Raw genomic sequence first — 12,122 nt, forward strand, 5'->3', positions numbered from 1 at the left:
TTTAACGAGATATGCTGAAAAATGTCTTCAACATATAATACAGTATATGGAAGAAGACATTCAAAACTATTCAACAACTGTCATGTTTCATGGGACACACTGTACTTGGAGTATAAACAAGGGTACCGACCCCCCTTTCTCAAAGATTTCAATATTTTTTCTTAAAAACATTTTAAGTTTAAAATCTAACGTTCTATATGTTGTGCACACATATTGTAAGATTATTTTTTTAACAAATTTGGATCTGATTAACCGTTTGTTTTCGAAAAATAGGCATCTCTATTAAAGGTTCTAATTAAATTCCAGCTTCTTATAGTTATGACCAATCCATGGTTATGACATATAAATTCTAGTTTAAGTTCATCTATTTTAATTCAACTATCGACGGATTGAGCTTGAAAAAATTTAATGACAAAAAACTTTCATCTTTGTTTGGAGAACCAAGAAGGGTACCGACCCCCCTATATCAATAGTAGGTTGGGCAGATGACAATGCTAGAATTTACTTCAGAATTTAGATTCAAACAACGCGACAACTTTCTCTTTGGGGCAGTCGACACTGGACACTGGATACTAGATACTGGATACTGAATACAGGATACTGGATACTGGATACTGAATACTGGATACTGGATACTGGATACTGGATACTGGATACTAAATACTGGATACTGGATACTGGATACTGAATACAGGATACTGGATACGGGATTCTGGATACTGGATACTGGATACTGAATACTGGATACTGGATACTGGATACTGGATACTAAATACTGGATACTGGATACTGGATAATGGATACTGGATACTGTATACTGGAAACTGGATACTGGATACCGTATACCGGATACTGGATACTGGATACTGGATACTGGATACTGGATACGGGATACTGGATACTGGATACTGGATACTGAATACAGGATACAGGATACTGGAAACAGGATACTGGATACTGGATACTGGATACTGGATACTGGATACTGGATACTGGATACTGTATACTGGAAACTGGATACTGGATACCGTATACCGGATACTGGATACTGGATACTGGATACTGGATAATGAATACTGGACACTGGACACTGAACACTGGATAATAAATTTAAGAAAATTAACACTTGACAATGAACACACAGACTCCTAAATTATATATCAACTTTCTGATTTCAAAGAACGTCAAGGTAAAAAGCGAACATGAGAATCTCATAAACATCTTGTAAGCGCCGGTGCGGAATCAGATATTTCGATCTACTCTCGCACCAAAAATATACGATTCTAGGGCGAACAAGGGATTTTAAGAGATCCCAGCATTCTTCCATGTCCAGACCCAAAAAGGTTGCCTGGAGCAGAAATGGGTAAAAAGTCTAGGATACATTTACGCTCGCGTGCAGAGTGAAGAAATTCAAAAACTCCGCATCAAACATTTTTTCTTCATCTCGCCCTACTCGCCCTACACGATATTCAGGATTCAGGATAATGTGAGAGGGAGGGTTCCAGGCTTTAACCAACTCAAGGTTTTCCATAGAATTGTGAATTTAATGTTGTTTTAATTAAATAATTATGTAATTTGGGGTTCAGTGCACTTCGCAGTTAACAATTGCTGTGTTTCAATGTTTACAATCATAACTTGAGGCCAACGGTCGTCTTCTTTTTCCCAGTTTCTTTTGTCCCATTGTATAAGATTTACAATGTATATTATATATATATGTATATTTATACTATAAAGCAATAATCAGAGCAGCTTCTCAGTTTTCATATTTGTTAATACAAAATGTTTCAGATCTCTCGATCCTCATCAGTCAATAAACATGGGTTAACTGTTGTTTTACAACAAATATTATGTATATTTATAGACGTAAAGTAAGACCCATAAAACTTTAGAAAAGGAACACTCGATAGTGCACATAGGCCCAGTTTACTAAATAAGTTGTTTTAACGCTACGGGTTCAGGTTTTTGTCTTGTTACTCAAATATGCATCGATTGCTTAAATGTCGTCTTCCTATGCCACAGTCTTATGGGACTTACTGTATATATGTAACCAGGTTGTAAAGATGAAAGATTGCAATTTGAAATTCGTGCTTAGCTGAAGGATATCTAAAGTATAGAATACACTTTCTTATTATTCCATCTGTCATTCAACCTTGGTCATTTTAACTATTTCCTTTCAAATAGGCTAGCCTATTTTATTTTCCTACCCTTACCCGTCTAATAGACACATTTTATCTTTTTCTTCCTCTCCCCATATCTTGGAACCCTCCTACCTAGTATCTTGGACCCTTTTAAGTTCTCCTTCCCCCTACCTTAATTTAAGCATTCAAGTCATGTGCCTTAACAATTTTTTCACTAAGCAGTCGAATATCTGACTCTTCCATTCCCTTTCTATCAAGCCCATTTGACCCCCTCCTTCATGATTAGAATTCATTTTCTTCTTCTAGGAATCTAAGCTTTCAGAAATATCTCTTCTTTTGCGGGAAGTTTGTGTGACTGGTTTAGAAATATAAATAGACTCTTTTTAAGTAACAGCTCAAGTTCACTTGAGCTGGCTGGAAGGGGGTGACGGGTTGCATTCCATTTTCCCGGACTATTATTCTTCTTAATGCTAAAAGAACACGAGAAGACTAGAAAATATTTCATGATAATACTCTTGCGTGTTTAAATGTAGGTGNTTTGGGTGGTAGTAACCCGGAAGGGATGGGGGGAACTTATCCGGTAGAGAGAGAGAGAGAGAGAGAGAAGAAATTGAAGAAGGAAAGTTTTGATTTAAAAGAATTTAAGGGTGAAAAATGGGGCTTTCAATAACAAAAAATAATTAATTTTTTAAAACTTTATTTTGATTTACCTAACTATGGCGAACAACTATTCTTCAAGTAACGATTTTAGCTAATTTTTTCAAGTCGTGTTTTATTCGTGCTAATAAAACTAAAAATTTCCCGGATTTTTGTTTTCTAAAAATATTGTATTCGGTCGACATTTTTTCTATAGGCAAAATTTAATATTTCGACCAGCATATATGATATATACCTGTAGCAAATATTGTGTAAAAATTATATTCTGTTAACCTGTAGTAAGAATTGTACATTATTACATTTTCAATCAAATAAAAAAGGATGGGAAACCGGGTTTCCAATTCTGGTTTTGTAACGATTGTCTTAAGTTTCGGGGTCTTCTTTGGGGCAGNGTAAGATCAGGAGGTTGGTGTGATTGTATCATGCTGTAATCTCTAATCTTTATTTCTTCTCTAGTGTATACCAATAAAATCATCTTAATGGGGGGTAGTAATAGTAGTAGTAGGAGAAGGGAGATAAGGAGAAGGATGAGGAGACATAGAAATAGGAGGAAAGTTGGAAGTACAAGGTCTCCCAATAAACTGGGGAATCAAGCGACGAATTCGAATTTGATAAATAGAGAAATAACAGAAGGATTGGAGACAGATTAAAGAAGAAATATCAGGAAAAGGGTTGGAGACATATTAAAGGAGAAATATCATTTTAAGGGTTGCAGACTGACTAAAGGAGAAATATCAGGAGAAGGGTTGAAGACATATTGAAGGAGAAATATCAAGAGAAGGGTTGGAGACATATTAAAGGAGAAATATTAAGAGAAGGGATGGAGATAAATTAAAGGAGAACAATCAGAAGGATTGGAGACGGATTAAAGGAGAAATAGCACAAGGATTGGAGACAGATTAAAGGAGAAAAAGTAGAAGGATTGGAGACAGATTAAAAGAGAAATATCATTATAAGAGTTGGAGAATGATTAAAGGAGAAATATCAGGAGAAGGGTTGGAGACAGATTAAAGGAGAAATACTAGGAGAGGGATTTGAGACAGACTAAAGTAGAAATAGCTGAAGAATTGGAGGCATATTAAAGGAGAAATATCAGGAGAAGGTTGGAGGCAGATTAAAAGAGAAAATTTAGGAGAATAGTTGGAGACAGATTAAAGGAGAAATATCATTAGAAGGATGGGAGACAATTTAAAGGAGTAATATCAGAAGAATAGTTGGAGACAGATTAAAGGAAACATATCAGGCAAAGGGTTGGATACAGATTAAAGGAGAAATATCAGAGGAAGGGTTGGAGACAGAGTAAAGGAGAAAAATAAAGAGAAGGGTTGGAGATAGAGTAAAGGAGAAATATCAGGCGAAGGATTGGAGACAGATTATAGGAGAAATATCAGGAGACGGGATGGAGACAGATTAAAGGAGAACTAACAGGAGAAGGATTGGAGACAGATTAAAGGAGAAATATTAGGGAAGGGTTGGAGACAGATTAAAGGAGAAATATCAAGAGAAGGGTTGGAGATAGAGTAAAGGAGGAATATCAGGAGAAGGGTTGGTGACAGATTAAAGGAGAAATATAAGGGAAGGGTTAGAGACAGATTGAAGGAGAAATATCAGGGAAAGGTTGGAGACAGATAGAAGGAGAATTCAGTGGAAAGGGAATTCGGGCAATAAGAAGTTGAATTCGGGATTGGAAATAGTTTTGGAGGCATAGACGCTTAGCTTGGGATTTCCTGCGTTGGAAATAACTAAACTTGTGTACTGTTGATTTAGATGAAATATTAAATATATGTTATCCATCAGTAGTTAGAAGTCTCTTGTACTTGGATTTAACATGACATGTGTTAAATCAATTAAGATTTTTTCTACCCTGTAATGGTGTAGAGGACGGATGAAAGGGTAGGATGGGTTGTAAAGGAGGGATTAAATATAGGATGAGTTGCAGATTTATACAATATAAAAACCATGTTCGGAAATGTAGTTTAATGGGGGATTCTATGTTTACTTTATGTTTTGGAAGACATGAAACATGATTTTTTTCTGGATATCTGATTTTACATTTACGTTAGAGCAGTTGTAATATTTGTTTAGTTTAGTATTCTAGTATACACTACACTTTTATTCAAAAAATCTTTTCCCCCCCTTTTTTGTTGTGTTTTAAAAAAATATTTGTTATTAAATGTATTTTTCCTTGTTTTTTTTTTGTTATAAAATAATATGGTTGTTTTTGTAAATAATTGAGAAGGATATTTAAAATATTGAAATATATTTTCTCTGAGAACCATCAAGTTTTTTTGAACCAGTTGAAAAGCTCTCTACCACAAAGGAATATTTACAGTAGTATTCTAGAGACTATTTAAATTAAACAAACTGTTATCGCTATTTCAAGAGACTCTCCGTTTGTTAGAGTAGAATGTCTAATTCACAACAGCACTCTGAAAATTTTTGGCTCATCAAAAATGTTCTCATACATTTCATCTTTTAAAACTGGATATTTTAATTCTTAGTTTCTTTTTAAATAGACAACTGCTTGTTTCTTCTTCAGAAGCAGTGAAGAAAGTTTTTAGAATTAAACAGTTTTTGAGCTAAGAAAACGACGATATCTTCCACAATATTAACCTGACAAAGGTTCAAAGGGTACCCTTGTGAATCGAGTAAATACATCTTATGATATTGAGGGTCACTTGAAATTAAAACGAAAGAATTAAAGAGTGATTATTTGGTTACTTAACCTATTAGCATAATAGGTTACAGAACTTTAATAATTAAACAGACTTATTCTATCTGTTCTCTTTAATTGTCTATTATTAAGATGAAAAACCCCTTGTGCATGGAACATTTAGAGGTTTTTCAATTTAGTAACTAGCAAAAGACTTGTTTTTATCCTTTTATTCTCTGCTGGGGTGCACTAAGGACGTTTTGTGTGAGAGTTTATTATCCGCTACAGACTGCACAGAGTCAATTCTGTATTTCTTTCTTCTTTTTTGTTCAGAAGAAAGAAAATAAATTTTAAAAACTTTTTTCTATTTTAGATGGATTAGTAGATAGAGCAAAAGGTGTCACCCCCCCCCCCAGTTGCGCCACTCTTTTGCGCTGCAATTATTTTACGACGTCTCTCAGTATTGCGTTAAAGTCTTTTGGTCAATCTCATTTCTATTTGCATACACATTACACATACAATAATTCCATGCATATTTTATGCAATACATACATTAAAGTTTATTTAATCTTGAGTTGGAATTTATGCATGAGATTCATTCTCAGGTGTGAAAAACGGAATTAATAATTTTCTGAATTATCTTTTTCTTTTCTTTAAATTTATTTTGTTTTTTAAAAGTTATTTAGCATAAGAAAATTACAATAAATGTCAATACCTTTTTTCGAGCTATAAATATAATTTCGAAATAAATTTAACCTTTTTTTCATTCATTTGATAATTTAATTAAAAACAATAAAAATATGTCCTTTCTGTGACCCTAAACTATCTAGCTGAATATTCAAATACTAAGTACTTAAAAATCCTTAAAAGAATCATTTATGACTCACTTGATACTAATGAGACGCTTTTACGGTGAATCATTTTTATGCAAGAGCTTAAATTAGTTTGTAAAATTTCACCAGAAGGGATTACAATTATTTAATAACCCTGACGGAAAGTGTAGCAAATATTCTACTGTTATATAATTTGTTGTTTAGAAAAAGGTTGAGAAATTAAAATTGATTCTCGTATTTGAATAATATTTCTGGAAAGAATATGAAAAGTTCAGCCTGATGAGCGGGGGAAGGCAGGCGGCCATAAGCCACAACATTTTCCCCTTCCATGCCACATATTATCTTTTTTGTCCTCCGGCAGCTATGAGCCACAACCGTACGGTCTTTCATGCCACAACATTTGAGTCTTTCGGAAGTTATTAAGTTTTTGAATAATAAGTGTTGGGCATCGAAATTGCAATTTTTAATAATCCTGCTGCATTACGCAAAAGAAATTTTATAAGTTTATTAAAGATCAATAAATTGTGTATTCAGTTTATAAACTGCTTTACATTATACAAAGAAAATTTACATCATTTTACCGATAGTGGGCAACGAAACAAATTGTTTGGGGTAGTATATAAAATAAAGAAAGTTGAGAAAAATCCCTGAGCATTACAGATTTTATTTTAAAATAAATTTATTTTGCAATTTTCTCGTTAAATAGTGCAAATTTTCGGTTATGAGCGCCCATTAAACTTTACAACTATGTTATGGTGCATCATTTTTAGTGTTCATAATGTTTTCAAAAATAAGCCATTTGAGAGGAAAGATTGAATTTATTTTTGGGGAAAATAAGTTTAGCAGTTTACATTAAAAGGAATTGCCATTATTTTAATTGAAAACTTAAATATAAAGTTCTTTTTAGATATCTTTTGCATAACGTCGCTGGACTTAATTGAAAACTACAATTTCAATACACTAAATTTATCATTTAAGAACGTGATAACTGCCGGAAGAATGCTATGATATGGAAGACTGTACGGTTGTAGCTCATGGCTATCGGAAGAATGCTATGATATGGAAGACTGTACGGTTTTGGCTCATGGCTATCGGAAGAATGCTATGACATGGAAGACTGTACGGTTGTAGCTCATGGCTGCCGGAAGACAAAAAGGGCTAACATACGACATAGAAGGGAAAAATGTTGTAGCTTATGACCGCCTACCTTCCCAGCTCGCCTGAGTATATCATTTGTTTACATGATTGCTCCAACCAACTGCAGTACCTACACTATATATGTAAGCATTAAGCTAAGAGGATTGCTAGTCTTCTCCCTTCGTCATGTCACTAACTTTAATTGGAGTAATTGGAAAAATCTTGATCGATCAGACTTTTTAATTTCTTTTATTAAGTGTATCTGATATAAGGAGCTATCTGGGTGGTTGAGTATGATTATGCAAATATATGAATGAAACCCTACCTGTCTATACTGTCTAGCCGCCTTCTCCAGATTTCACTTGCTCCAGCAAACACTGAACTGCACAAATCTGCAAAGATCTGCATAAAATACGCAAAAATCACTTTTCACGGATTACAATGATTCAGGGGGGGGGGGGCGTATATCAGAGGTAGAATAAAAAGATCACTGCTATCCACCCTACTCAGAATGCAGTTACAAGACTAGCGCTAGCAATAAGGCCGACAAGGGGGGTAAGAGTTTTGTAGATTTAAAAAAATGTGCAATCAAACATTCAGGCCATAGGTTTGAATTTAGTTGATAAAACATGAAAACAGTTTATTTATTTTTCTTTTAATAACTTTTTCCCCAAATGTTGTTGGTTTCTCTCGTCTACAAGGAATACAGGGAGTAAGGGGAAAGATAGAAAATCATACACAGCTATAATAGCCTTAGGCATAAACTCACTAGAAGGCTCTAGGCCTATCTATCTATCTTTCTATCTACTCTTTTCAAATATATCTATCTATCTCTATAAAAACTATCTTTTTTCTCTTTTCTTAATCTTTAAAGCAAAAGAAAGCAAGTGAACCCATTTTTTAGGTTTGTTATTGAAGATGAAGTTTCACATAAAGATCGTATTTTTTTCAAGTTCTATATATTTAGTAACAACTATATTGTTCTTAGTTTTGGTTCATATTTGATATATTCCCCCCCCCCCTCCTTCCCCTACTCTAGTCTTTACATCCTACTTTATTCTTTTCATCTTAGTCCATTCTGCATGGACCCTACTTGAAAACAAGATATTAAGCTAAGATATAACTCGTGCTATTTACAGACCCCACCCTTCGTTCACACCATCTATCATCCATTCATTCATTCATTCATTCATCCTTCCTTCCTTCCCACATACTTTTCCATTCTTTATCCAATAATTCATCATTCATTATTTCATTCAATTTATCTTTCATCATACTGTTCCATTCATCCTTCCTTGCCCATTCTTTTTCATGTTTTCAGTCATCGTTAATAAATTCATTTTCATGTTTTCAGTCATCTTTAATACATTCTTTTTTATGTTTTCAGTCATCTGTAATACATTCTTTTTCATGTTTTCAGTCATCTTTAATACATTTTTTTCATGTTTTCAGTCATCCTTTATACATTCTTTTTCATGTTTTCAGTCATCCTTCATGCATTCTTTTTCATGTTTTCAGTCATCCTTCATACATTCCTTTTCATGTTTTCAGTCATCCTTCATGCATTCTTTTTCATGTTTTCTGATTCAGATTCTGAGTTTTATAAAACAAGATACCTAGACATTTTATTTAAGTGAAAAGGTGTTTATTTGACACCTTATGTCTAGGGGCACGTACAATGTATATTGTAGCCGAGAACGTGAGTTTAAACCCCCTACCCTTCCCTTTTAGGGTACTCCTGAAAAAATCCCAAATGTGCGACACATTTGTTAGGAAGAATTGGGGTAAAATTAGCTCAAATACGAAATTTAGCATTTAAAAATAATTTTCCTAAATGTCCTAGCCATATTATTTTTTTCCCGCCATTTTTGGCCTTTTTCAATCATTCTCGGCTAAATTGGGTTTTCTCTGTCATTCTTTTTATGAATTTTGAAATGTTATACCATTTTGGAAATCATTTAACTTGGTATTGACTATATTGTTAGTTTTTTTTTATTTTTGTTTTTGGATGGTCAAATATTTAGAAAAGGGTGAAAAATTGCATCTTTTTAACACATTTCTTCAGATCCATCCTTGCTTTCTACAAATACTTTTTTTAATTTTTGTTTTTTGATGGTCAAATATTTAGAAAAAGGTGAAAAATTGCGTATTTTTAACACCTTTCTTCAGATTCATCATGGATTGGTTAAGATAAATCTTTTATTTTAAAACTCAATACCATTGCTATCTACAAATACTTTTGACAATTTAGAAATGGCCTAAAAATGTTTTTTTGACAAGTTCAGAGGCAAATGTTTAAGGTATTGACCAAAAAAGCCATAGTTTAAAGCATTTAATAGTTGTTTTTAATAAAAAGATCCCCTTTGATGTCTCTAGTACAGTGCAAAAAGCAAAACTTCAATATCTTTAAAGACTACGGATGAATAATTCTTTAGGTGAATTATTTCAGTCCAAAGATGGCTTTAAAGGGCCTAACAGTATAAATGTCACTCATAAAGCGGGTTTTTAAGCGTTGCTAAACTAGTTTACTAAAATTTAGTTATCACAGCTTTTTTAAAAGATTTCAAACAAAATTTTTGTGTCCAATTTTAACATCAAAAAGCATCTTTTTATGTAAAATAATTTTTATTAAGTTGCATCATTTGACCAAGCAAGGAGAGTTAAGGAGGAAATTAGACCGAAAACGGTTTTTAAATATGGTTTTTTGGGGGGCACACTACCATCCCCCAAGTAAGATAAGGGTAAGCTCCCCCTCCCCCTCCCGGACAAAATTACTGTCTACGCCCCTAATTAAGTCTTTCAATTGGCGTGAAGCCCCCTCCCCCCTTCCCCCCTCCCTGTTCCAGTTTCCCTACCTGACCTTCTTATTATTTATTGATTTAGTTTACTCAATCCACGCAGAACTAAGCCTTCTGGTCAAATCAATATATGCAGCACTTAACACTAACTGTTCGATGAAATAGTCTGAGTTTGAAATATCAAAGGTTTGCACCATCAGGGTTTAAAGATTTAGGAATTGAAAATTGGAGTTTGTGGCAAAAACTACATTTCTTTGCTTTTCAAATTGGTTTAGCGTGATACCTGATAAACTTGTTTTTTGTTTAACTGATAAAGGAATCTGGAGAACTTTGATTTAATAGGAACTCAACCAACCATGGAGGCTGAGACTTTTATAATTGAACCTGAACTTAAACTCAGTTTTCTGTACTTAAGTAGGGTTAATTTCAATCTGAGCAGCATGTTATCTAAGCTCTAGATTAATGGAATGCAAGAATGCGGTTAATTCTGGTCAACTTTCTTATTATCGACCTGTGGTATGCTTTTAAACTACTAATGAAAAGGGCCAAAAGCGTGACAAAAATTGTTTGAATTAATTCTTAAACTAAGGCTAAAAACCAATGCTACAGTTTTAAAATTTACCTGCCCAGGTCATAGAGCTATAAAAAAAGTACAAGCTATTTAGCATTTTGGTTTCAAAGATACAAAGATAAGAAAATTAGAGTTTGAGAGGAATAATTCTTGTTTTCCTTAAAAATACAATTTCGATATTCTCATGCTCACCTGTAGTATGTTTAGGGTTTTCACCAAGCATACATATTATAAAAAGCTGTAAAAATATTTGTTATGTAATATTATATTGTTTAGTTTATTACACAAGTCTTATTTGTTTATGGGTTTAAAGGGTCTGTTCACCTATTTCAAAATACATATACATAATATCCTAATTTTCTAATTTTGGATCACAACAATGTCCCAAACTGTTTGTCTAGAATGCACTAATAAAAACAGAAGTTTTATAGCTCGTGAATTTCGCGAACTTTTCCACACAAATTTAAACTTGTTAATCCAAAGAAACCAAATTTTCGAATCACTTTATCTTTGCAACCTGACATTATAAACTTATTTCAAACTTATACTCTTTGATCTAACAGAATTCATAGTTTGAAAAATAAATGAACTTAAACATCGGGTTGCAAAGATATGAGGATTGTAAAATTAGAGTTTGTGACAAGATCTCAGTTTATTTTTTTGGCAAAACATTGCGCGAAAAAATAGCTTTCAGTGGAATCCCAATTTCAAAGAATTAAACATATCCGCAAAATTCCGTATTTAAACTCGATTTCCGAGTAAACACTGGACAGAGCATTTTATTCTGACGCTCAGGAACATCCTTCAGCGGAAATATATACTTAGTTTGATTTTAAATAAAAAAAATTAGCGTATCATGTGTATTTGAAATAGGTGAACATTCCCTTTAACTAGTTTTATTTGGCCGAGTGTTTACTACAAAGTTTAATACTGTGTTCGTGCCCACACAGTTATTAAGTAGTCCTGGCTAATGGATGAACAGGCAGTTCTTAAAACAAAGCTAAATATAAAAAGCCTGACAATGTCTGTGTACTTTTCACTCTACAGTACAATACAACAGCTTTAACGTGCAAAAAAAGAAATCCTTCTTATATTGTAAATCTGATCATGTCAATGTTTTTATAGACTTTATTAGTACGGTGAGACACATAAACCTATGGAGTCTCTTTAAAAAGAAATCCTTCTTATATTGTAAATCTGATCATGTCAATGTTTTTATAGACTTTATCAGTACGGTGAGACACATAAACCTATGGAGTCTCTTTAAAAAGAAATCCTTCTTATATTGTAAATCTGATCATGTCAATGTTTTTATAGACTTTATTAGTACAGTGA

The 12,122-nt window shown here is 33.3% G+C and overlaps 1 protein-coding gene across 1 annotated transcript in view; it reads right to left on the reverse strand.

Annotated features, from left to right (window-relative positions):
- LOC111696320 (protein artichoke) overlaps window positions 1-7,881 on the reverse strand; it is a 69,706-nt gene extending 61,825 nt beyond the window's left edge. Inside the window, exon 1 of the mRNA XM_023465892.1 lies at window positions 7,744-7,881. The gene's annotated coding sequence lies outside the window, so the exon portion shown is untranslated. The remainder of the gene's footprint in view (window positions 1-7,743) is intronic.
- Between the last annotated feature and the right edge of the window lie 4,241 nt (window positions 7,882-12,122).

The sequence above is a fragment of the Eurytemora carolleeae genome, unplaced genomic scaffold (assembly GCF_000591075.1).
Source record: "Eurytemora carolleeae unplaced genomic scaffold, Eaff_2.0 scaffold121, whole genome shotgun sequence".
NCBI lineage: Eukaryota > Metazoa > Arthropoda > Copepoda > Calanoida > Temoridae > Eurytemora > Eurytemora carolleeae.